Below are 10,786 nucleotides of genomic sequence, written 5' to 3'. Positions count from 1 at the left end.
TCCACAGACACATGGGGCCGGGCTGTCAGGGTGAGGGAAAAATCCAATATATATCTGCTGATATCTCGGGTGCTATTAGAGATAGCGCAATAAATCAAAGTGCATTGCCTGTAGGAGGCCCTGGCGCATGAATCTGTGCAGCGGGATCGACCTCGGACCACCACGGGCCGAGAAAATCACCGTCTCATGGGGCCGGAGTGTCAGGGTCCGGGAAAAATGCAATATATATCTGGTGATATCTCGGGTGCTATTAGAGATAGCGCAATAAAACAAAGTGCATTGTCTGCAGGAGGCCCTAGAGCTAGAATCGGTGCAGCGGGAACGACCTCGGACCACCAGGGGCCGAGAAAACTACCGTCTCATGGGGCCGGACACTCAGGGTCAGGGAAAAATCCAATATATATCTGGTGATATCTCGGGTGCTATTCCAGATGGCGCAATAAATCAAAGTGCATTGTCTGTAGGAGGCACTGGCGAATGAATCTGTGCAGCGGGATCGACCTCGGACCACCACGGGCCGAGAAAATCACCGTCTCATGGGGCCGGAGTGTCAGGGTCCGGGAAAAATGCAATATATATCTGGTGATATCTCGGGTGCTATTAGAGATAGCGCAATAAACTAAAGTGCATTGTCTGCAGGAGGCCCTAGCGCATGAATGTGTGCAGTGGGATCGACCTCGGACCGCCAGGGGCCGAGAAAATCAAAGTCTCATGGGGCCGGACTGTCAGGGTCAGAGAAAAATCCAATATGAATCTGGTGATATCTCGGGTGCTATTAGAGATAGCGCAATAAATCAAAGTGAATTATCTGCAGGGGGCCCTGCCGCATGAATCTGTGCAGCGGGAACGACCTCGGACCACCAGGGGCCGAGAAAACCACCGTCTCATGGGGTCGGACACTCAGGGTCAGGGAAAAATCCAATATATATCTGGTGATATCTCGGGTGCTATTACAGATAGCGCAATAAATCAAAGTGCACTGTCTGTAGAAGGCCCTGGCGCATAAATCTGTGCAGCGGGATCGACCACGGATCACCAGGGGCCGAGAAAACCACCGACACATGGGGCCGGACACTCAGGGTCGGGGAAAAATTCAATATATATCTGGTGATATCTCGGGTGCTATTAGAGATAGCGCAATAAATCAAAGTCCGTTGTCTGCAGGAGGCCCTAGCGCATGAATCTGTGCAGCGGGATCGACCTCGGACCGCCAGGGGCCGAGAAAACCACCGTCTCATGGGATCGGACACTCAGGGTCAGGGAAAAATCCAATATATATCTGGTGATATCTCGGGTGCTATTACAGACAGCGCACTAAACCAAAGTGAATTACCTGAAGGGGGCCCTGGCGCATGAATCTGTGCAACGGGATCGACCTCGGACCACGAGGGACCGAGAAAACCATCGACACATGGGGCCGGACTGTCAGGGTCAAGGAAAAATCCAATATATATCTGGTGATATCTCGGGTGCTATTAGAGATAGCGCAATAAATCAAAGTGCATTGTCAGTAGGAGGCCCTCGCGCATGAATATGTGCAGCGGGATCGACCTCGGACCACCACGGGCCGAGAAAATCACCGTCTCATGGGGCCGGAGTGTCAGGGTCAGGGAAACATGCAATATATATCTGGTGATATCTCGGGTGCTATTAGAGATAGAGCAATAAATCAAAGTGCATTGTCTGTAGGAGGCACTGGCGAATGAATCTGTGCAGCAGGAACGACCTCGGACCACCAGGCGCCGAGAAAATAACAGATATTCGGAATCCGTCATCCAGGGTCATGTAAAAATCCAGCATATATCTGGTGATATCTCGCGTGCTATTACAGATAGCGCAATAAACCAAAGTGAATTGTCTGCAGGAAGCCCTGGCGCATGAATCTGTGCAGCGGGAACGACCTCCGACCACCAGGGGCCGAGAAAACCACCGTCTCATGGGGTCGGACTGTCAGGGTCAGGGATAAATCCAATATATATCTGGTGATATCTCGGGTGCTATTAGAGATAGGGCAATAAATCAAAGTGCATTGTCTGCAGGAGGCCCTAGCGCATGAAACTGTGCAGTGGGAACGACCTCGGACCACCAGGGGCCGAGAAAATCACCGTCTCATGTGGCCGGACTGTCAGGGTCAAGGAAAAATCCAATATATATCTGGTGATATCTCGGGTGCTATTAGAGATAGCGCAATAAACCAAAGTGCATTGTCTGTAGGAGGCACTGGCGCATGAATCTGTGCAACGGGAACGACCTCGGACCACCAGGGGCCGAGAAAACTACCGTCTCATGGGGACGGACACTCAGGGTCAGGGAAAAATCCAATATATATCTGGTGATATCTCGGGTGCGATTAGAGATAGCGCAATAAACCAAAGTGAATTATCTGCAGGAGGCCCTGGTGCATGAATCTGTGCAGCGGGATCGACCTCGGACCACCAGGGGCCGAGAAAACTACCTTCTCATGAGGCCGGACTGTCAGGGTTAGGGGAAATCCAATATATATCTGGTGATATCTCAGGTGCTATTACAGGTAGCGCAAGAAATAAAAGTGCATTGTCTGTAGGAGGCCCTGGCGCATGAATCTGTGCAGCGGGATCGACCTCGGACCACCAGTGGCCGAGAAAATCACCGTCTCATGGGGCCGGACTGTCAGGGTCAGGGAAAAATTCAATATATATCTGGTGATATCTCGGGTGCTATTAGAGATAGCGCAATAAAACAAAGTGCATTGTCTGTAGGAGGCCCTGGCGCATGAATCTGTGCAGCGGGATCGACCTCGGACCACCAGGGGCCGAGATAATCACCGTCTCATTGGGCCGGAATGTCAGGCTCAGGGAAAAATCCAATATATATCTGGTGATATCGAGGGTGCCATTAGAGATAGCATAATAAACCAAAGTGCATTGTCTGCAGGAGGCCCTGGCGCATGAATCTGTGCAGCCGGATCGACCTCGGACCACCAGCGGCCGAGAAAACTACCGTCTCATGGGGCCGGACTGTCAGGGTCAGGGGAAATCCAATATATATCTAGTGATATCTCGGGTGCTATTACAGATAGCGCAATAAATCAAACTGCATTTTCTGTAGGAGGCCCTGGCGCATGAATCTGTGCAGCGGGATCGACCTCGGACCACCAGGGGCCGAGAAAACCACCGACACATGGGGTCGGACACTCAGGGTCGGGGAAAAATTCAATATATATCTGGGGATATCTCGGGTGCTGTTACAGATAGCGCACTAAACCAAAGTGAATTATCTGCAGGCGGCCCTGGCGCATAAATCTGTGCAGCGAGGACGACCTCGGACCACCAGGGGCCGAGAAAACCACCGTCTCATGGGGTCGGACACTCAGGGTCAGGGAAAAATCCAATATATATCTGGTGATATCTCGGGTGCTATTACAGATAGCATAATAATCCAAAGTGCATTGTCTGCAGGAGGCCCTGGCGCATGAATCTGTGCAGCCGGATCGACCTCGGACCACCAGGGGCCGAGAAAACTACCGTCTCATGGGGCCGGACTGTCAGGGTCAGGGGAAATCCAATATATATCTAGTGATATCTCGGGTGCTATTACAGATAGCGCAATAAATCAAACTCCATTTTCTGTAGGAGGCCCTGGCGCATGAATCTGTGCAGCGGGAACGACCTCGGACCACCAGGGGCCGAGAAAATCAGCGTCTCATGGGGCCGAACTGTCAGGGTCAGGGAAAAGTCCAATATATATCTGGTGATATCTCGGGTGCTATTACAGATAGCGCAATAAATCAAAGTGCATTGTCTGTAGGAGGCCCTGGCGCAGGAATCTGTGCAGCGGGATCGACCTCGTACCACCAGGGGCCGAGAAAACCACCGACACATGGGGCCGGACACTCAGGGTCGGGGAAAAATCCAATATATATCTGGTGATATCTCGGGTGCTATTAGAGATAGCGCAATAAAACAAAGTGCATTCTCTGTAGGAGGCCCTGGCGCATGAATCTGTGCAGCGGGATCGACCTCGGACCACCAGGGGCCGAGATAATCACCGTCTCATTGGGCCGGAATGTCAGGGTCAGGGAAAAATCCAATATATATCTGGTGATATCGAGGGTGCCATTAGAGATAGCATAATAAACCAAAGTGCATTGTCTGCAGGAGGCCCTGGCGCATGAATCTGTGCAGCCGGATCGACCTCGGACCACCAGGGGCCGAGAAAACTACCGTCTCATGGGGCCGGACTGTCAGGGTCAGGGGAAATCCAATATATATCTAGTGATATCTCGGGTGCTATTACAGATAGCGCAATAAATCAAACTGCATTTTCTGTAGGAGGCCCTGGCGCATGAATCTGTGCAGCGGGATCGACCTCGGACCACCAGTGGCCGAGAAAACCACCGACACATGGGGACGGAAAATCAGGGTCAGGGGAAAATCCAATATATATCTGGTGATATCTCGGGTGCTATTACAGATAGCGCAATGAATCAAAGTGCATTGTCTGTAGGAGGCCCTGGCGCATGAATCTGTGCAGCGGGATCGACCGCGGACCACCAGGGGCCGAGAAAACTACCGTCTCATGGGGCCGGACTGTTAGGGTCAGGAGAAATCCCATATATATCTAGTGATATCTCGGGTGCTATTACAGATAGCGCAATAAATCAAACTGCATTTTCTGTAGGAGGCCCTGGCGCATGAATCTGTGCAGCGGGATCGACCTCGGACCACCAGGGGCCGAGAAAACCACCGACACATGGGGTCGGACACTCAGGGTCGGGGAAAAATTCAATATATATCTGGGGATATCTCGGGTGCTGTTACAGATAGCGCACTAAACCAAAGTGAATTATCTGCAGGCGGCCCTGGCGCATAAATCTGTGCAGCGAGGACGACCTCGGACCACCAGGGGCCGAGAAAACCACCGTCTCATGGGGTCGGACACTCAGGGTCAGGGAAAAATCCAATATATATCTGGTGATATCTCGGGTGCTATTACAGATAGCATAATAATCCAAAGTGCATTGTCTGCAGGAGGCCCTGGCGCATGAATCTGTGCAGCCGGATCGACCTCGGACCACCAGGGGCCGAGAAAACTACCGTCTCATGGGGCCGGACTGTCAGGGTCAGGGGAAATCCAATATATGTCTAGTGATATCTCGGGTGCTATTACAGATAGCGCAATAAATCAAACTCCATTTTCTGTAGGAGGCCCTGGCGCATGAATCTGTGCAGCGGGAACGACCTCGGACCACCAGGGGCCGAGAAAATCAGCGTCTCATGGGGCCGAACTGTCAGGGTCAGGGAAAAGTCCAATATATATCTGGTGATATCTCGGGTGCTATTACAGATAGCGCAATAAATCAAAGTGCATTGTCTGTAGGAGGCCCTGGCGCAGGAATCTGTGCAGCGGGATCGACCTCGTACCACCAGGGGCCGAGAAAACCACCGACACATGGGGCCGGACACTCAGGGTCGGGGAAAAATCCAATATATATCTGGTGATATCTCGGGTGCTATTACAGATAGCGCAATAAATCAAAGGGCATTATCTGCAGGCGGCCCTGGCGCATGAATCTGTGCAGCGGGATCGACCTCGGACCACCAGGGGCCGAGAAAACTACCGTCTCGTGGGGCCGGACTGTCAGGGTCAGGGGAAATCCAATATATATCTAGTGATATCTCGGGTTCTATTACAGATAGCGCAATAAATCAAACTGCATTTTCTGTAGGAGGTCCTGGCGCATGAATCTGTGCAGCGGGATCGACCTCGGACCACCAGGGGCTGAGAAAACCACCGACACATGGGGCCGGACAATTAGGGTCAGGGGAAAATCCAATATATATCTGGTGATATCTCGGGTGCTATTACAGATAGCGCAATGAATTAAAGTGCATTGTCTGTAGGAGGCCCTGGCGCATGAATCTGTGCAGCGGGAACGACCGCGGACCACCAGGGGCTGAGAAAACTACCGTCTCATGGGGCCGGACTGTCAGGGTCAGGGGAAATCCCATATATATCTAGTGATATCTCGGGTGCTATTACAGATAGCGCAATAAATCAAACTGCATTTTCTGTAGGAGGCCCTGGCGCATGAATCTGTGCAGCGGGATCGACCTCGGAATACCAGGGGCCGAGAAAACCACCGACACATGGGGCCGGACACTCAGGGTCGGGGAAAAATTCAATATATATCTGGGGATATCTCGGGTGCTGTTACAGATAGCGCACTAAACCAAAGTGAATTATCTGCAGGCGGCCCTGGTGCATAAATCTGTGCAGCGAGAACGACCTCGGACCACCAGGGGCCGAGAAAACCACCGTCTCATGGGGTCGGACACTCAGGGTCAGGGAAATATCCAATATATATCTGCTGATATCTCGGGTGCTATTACAGATAGCATAATAAACCAAAGTGCATTGTCTGCAGGAGGCCCTGGCGCATGAATCTGTGCAGCGGGATCGACCTCGGACCACCAGGGGCCGAGAAAACAACCGTCTCATGGGGTCGGACACTCATGGTCAGGGAAAAATCCAATATATATCTGCTGATATCTCGGGTGCTATTACAGATAGCGCAATAAATCAAAGTGCATTGTCTGCAGGAGGCCCTAGCGCATGAATCTGTGCAGCGGGAACAACCTCGGACCACCAGGGGCCGAGAAAACTACCGGCTCATGGTGCCGGACACTCAGGGTCAGGGAAAAATCCAATATATATCTGGTGATATCAAGGGTGCGATTAGAGATAGCATAATAATCCAAAGTGCATTGTCTGCAGGAGGCCCTGGCGCATGAATCTGTGCAGCCGGATCGACCTCGGACCACCAGGGGCCGAGAAAACAACCGTCTCATGGGGTCGGACACTCAGGGTCAGGGAAAAATCCAATATATATCTGCTGATATCTCGGGTGCTATTACAGATAGCGCAATAAATCAAAGTGCATTGTCTGTAGGAGGCCCTGGCGCAGGAATCTGTGCAGCGGGATCGACCTCGTACCACCAGGGGCCGAGAAAACCACCGACACATGGGGCCGGACACTCAGGGACGGGGAAAAATTCAATATATATCTGGGGATATCTCGGGTGCTGTTACAGATAGCGCACTAAACCAAAGTGAATTATCTGCAGGCGGCCCTGGCGCATAAATCTGTGCAGCGAGAACGACCTCGGACCACCAGGGGCCGAGAAAACCACCGTCTCATGGGGTCGGACACTCAGGGTCAGGGAAAAATCCAATATATATCTGGTGATATCTCGGGTGCTATTACAGATAGCGCAATAAATCATAGGGCATTGTCTGTAGGAGGCCCTGTCGCATGAATCTGTGCAGCGGGATCGACCTCGGAATACCAGGGGCCGAGAAAACCACCGATACATGGGGCCGGACACTCAGGGTCGGGGAAAAATTCAATATATATCTGGTGATATCTCGGGTGCCCTTACAGATAGCGCACTAAACCAAAGTGAATTATCTGCAGGCGGCCCTGGCGCATGAATCTGTGCAGCGGGATCGACCTCGGACCACCAGGGGCCGAGAAAACTACCGTCTCGTGGGGCCGGACTGTCAGGGTCAGTGGAAATCCAATATATATCTAGTGATATCTCGGGTTCTATTACAGATAGCGCAATAAATCAAACTGCATTTTCTGTAGGAGGCCCTGGCGCATGAATCTGTGCAGCGGGATCGACCTCGGACCACCAGGGGCCGAGAAAACCACCGACACATGGGGCCGGACAATTAGGGTCAGGGGAAAATCCAATATATGTCTGGTGATATCTCGGGTGCTATTACAGATAGCGCAATAAACCAAAGTGAATTATCTGCAGGAGGCCCTGGAACATGAATCTGTGCAGCGGGAACGACCTCGGACCACCAGGGGCCGAGAAAACTACCGTCTCATGGGGCCGGACACTCTGGGTCAGGGGAAAATCCAATATATATCCGGTGATATCTCGGATGCTATTACAGATAGCGCAATAAATCAAAGTACATTGTCTGCAGGAGGCCCTAGCGCATGAATCTGTGCAGCGGGATCGTCCTCGGACCACCAGGGGCCGAGAAAACCACATTCTCATGGGATCGGACACTCAGGGTCAGGGAAAAATCCAATATATATCTGGTGATATCTCGGGTGCTATTAGAGATAGCGCAATAAAACAAAGTGCATTGTCTGTAGGAGGCCCTGGCGCATGAATCTGTGCAGCGGGATCGACCTCGGACCACCAGTGGCCGAGAAAACCAGCGACACATGGGGCCGGATAATCAGGGTCAGGGGAAAATCCAATATATATCTGGTGATATCTCGGGTGCTATTACAGATAGCGCAATGAATCAAAGTGCATTGTCTGTAGGAGGCCCTGGCGCATGAATCTGTGCAGCGGGATCGACCGCGGACCACCAGGGGCCGAGAAAACTACCGTCTCATGGGGCCGGACTGTTAGGGTCAGGGGAAATCCCATATATATCTAGTTATATCTCGGGTGCTATTACAGATAGCGCAATAAATCAAACTGCATTTTCTGTAGGAGGCCCTGGCGCATGAATCTGTGCAGCGGGAACGACCTCGTACCACCAGGGGCCGAGAAAACCACCGACACATGGGGCCGGACAATTAGGGTCAGGGGAAAATCCAATATATATCTGGTGATATCTCGGGTGCTATTACAGATAGCGCAATGAATCAAAGTGCATTGTCTGTAGGAGGCCCTGGCGCATGAATCTGTGCAGCGGGATCGACCGCGGACCACCAGGGGCCGAGAAAACTACCGTCTCATGGGGCCTGACTGTCAGGGTCAGGGGAAATCCCATATATATCTAGTGATATCTCGGGTGCTATTACAGATAGCGCAATAAATCAAACTGCATTTTCTGTAGGAGGCACTGGCGCATGAATCTGTGAAGCGGGATCGACCTCGGAATACCAGGGGCCTAGAAAACCACCGACACATGGGGCCGGACACTCAGGGTCGGGGAAAAATTCAATATATATCTGGGGATATCTCGGGTGCTGTTACAGATAGCGCACTAAACCAAAGTGAATTATCTGCAGGCGGCCCTGGTGCATAAATCTGTGCAGCGAGAACGACCTCGGACCACCAGGGGCCGAGAAAACCACCGTCTCATGGGGTCGGACACTCAGGGTCAGGGAAAAATCCAATATATATCTGGTGATATCTCGGGTGCTATTACAGATAGCGCAATAAATCAAAGGGCATTGTCTGTAGGAGGCCGTGGCGCATGAATCTGTGCAGCGGGAACGACATCGGACCGCCAGGGGCCGAGAAATCCACCGTCTCATGGAGTGGGACACTCAGGGTCAGGGAAAAATCCAATATATATCTGGTGATATCTCGGGTGCTATTACAGATAGCGCAATAAATCAAAGTGCATTGTCTGTAGGAGGCCCTGGCGCATGAATCTGTGCAGCGGGACCGACCTCGCACCACCAGGGGCCGAGAAAACCACCGACACATGGGGCCGGACACTCAGGGTCGGGGAAAAATTCAATATATATCTGGGGATATCTCGGGTTCTCTTACAGATAGCGCACTAAACCAAAGTGAATTATCTGCAGTCGGCCCTGGCGCATAAATCTGTGCAGCGGGAACGACCTCGAACCACCAGGGGCCGTGAAAACCACCGGCACATGGGGCCGGACTGTCAGGGTCTGGGAAAAATCCAATATATATCTGGTAATATCTCGTGTGCTATTAGAGATATTGCAATAAACCAAAGTGAGTTATCTATAGGAGGCCCTGGCGCATGAATCTGTGCAGCGGGAACGACCTCGGACCACCAGGGGCCGTGAAAACTACCGTCTCATGGGGCCGGACTGTCAGGGTCAGGGAAAAATCCAATATATATCTGGTGATATCTCGGGTGCTATTAGAGGTGGCGCAATAAACCAATGTGAATTATCTGCAGGAGGCCCTGTCGCATGAATCTGTGCGGCGGGAACGATCTCGGACCACCAGGGGCCGAGAAAACCACCGTCTCATGGGGCCGGACACTCAGGGTCAGGGGAAAATCCAATATATATCTGGTGATATCTCGGGTGCTATTAGAGATAGCGCAATAAATCAAAGTGCATTGTCTGCAGAAGGCCCTAGCGCATGAATCTGTGCAGCGGGAACGACCTCGGACCACCAGGGGCCGAGAAAACTACCGTCTCATGGGGCCGGACGCTCAGGGTCAGGGAAAAATCCAATATATATCTGGTGATATCTCGGGTGCTATTAGAGATAGCGCAATAAACCAAAGTGAATTATCTGCAGGAGGCCCTGGAACATGTATCTGTGCAGCGGGAACGACCTCGGACCACCAGGGGCCGAGAAAACTACCGTCTCATGGGGCCGGACACTCAGGGTCAGGGAAAAATCCAATATATATCTGGTGATATCTCGTTTGCTATTAGAGATAGCGCAATAAACCAAAGTGAATTATCTGCAGGAGGCCCTGGCGCATGAATCTGTGCAGCGGGATCGACCTCGGACCACCAGGGGCCGAGAAAACTACCTTCTCATGAGGCCGGACTGTCAGGGTCAGGGGAAATCCAATATATATCTGGTGATATCTCGGGTGCTATTAGATATAGCATAATAAACCAAGGTGCGTTGTCTGCACGAGGCCTTGGCGCATGAATCTGTGCAGCGGGAACGATCTCGGACCACCAGGGGCCGAGAAAACCACCGTCTCATGGAGTCGGACACTCAGGGTCAGGGAAAAATCCAATATATATCTGGTGATATCTCGGGTGCTATTAGAGATAGCGCAATAAACCAAAGTGAATTATCTGCAGGAGGCCCTG

Source organism: Nomia melanderi, unplaced genomic scaffold (assembly GCF_051020985.1).
Source record: "Nomia melanderi isolate GNS246 unplaced genomic scaffold, iyNomMela1 scaffold0026, whole genome shotgun sequence".
Classification (NCBI taxonomy): Eukaryota; Metazoa; Arthropoda; class Insecta; order Hymenoptera; family Halictidae; genus Nomia; species Nomia melanderi.
Note: the sequence above shows the minus strand (reverse complement) of the source record.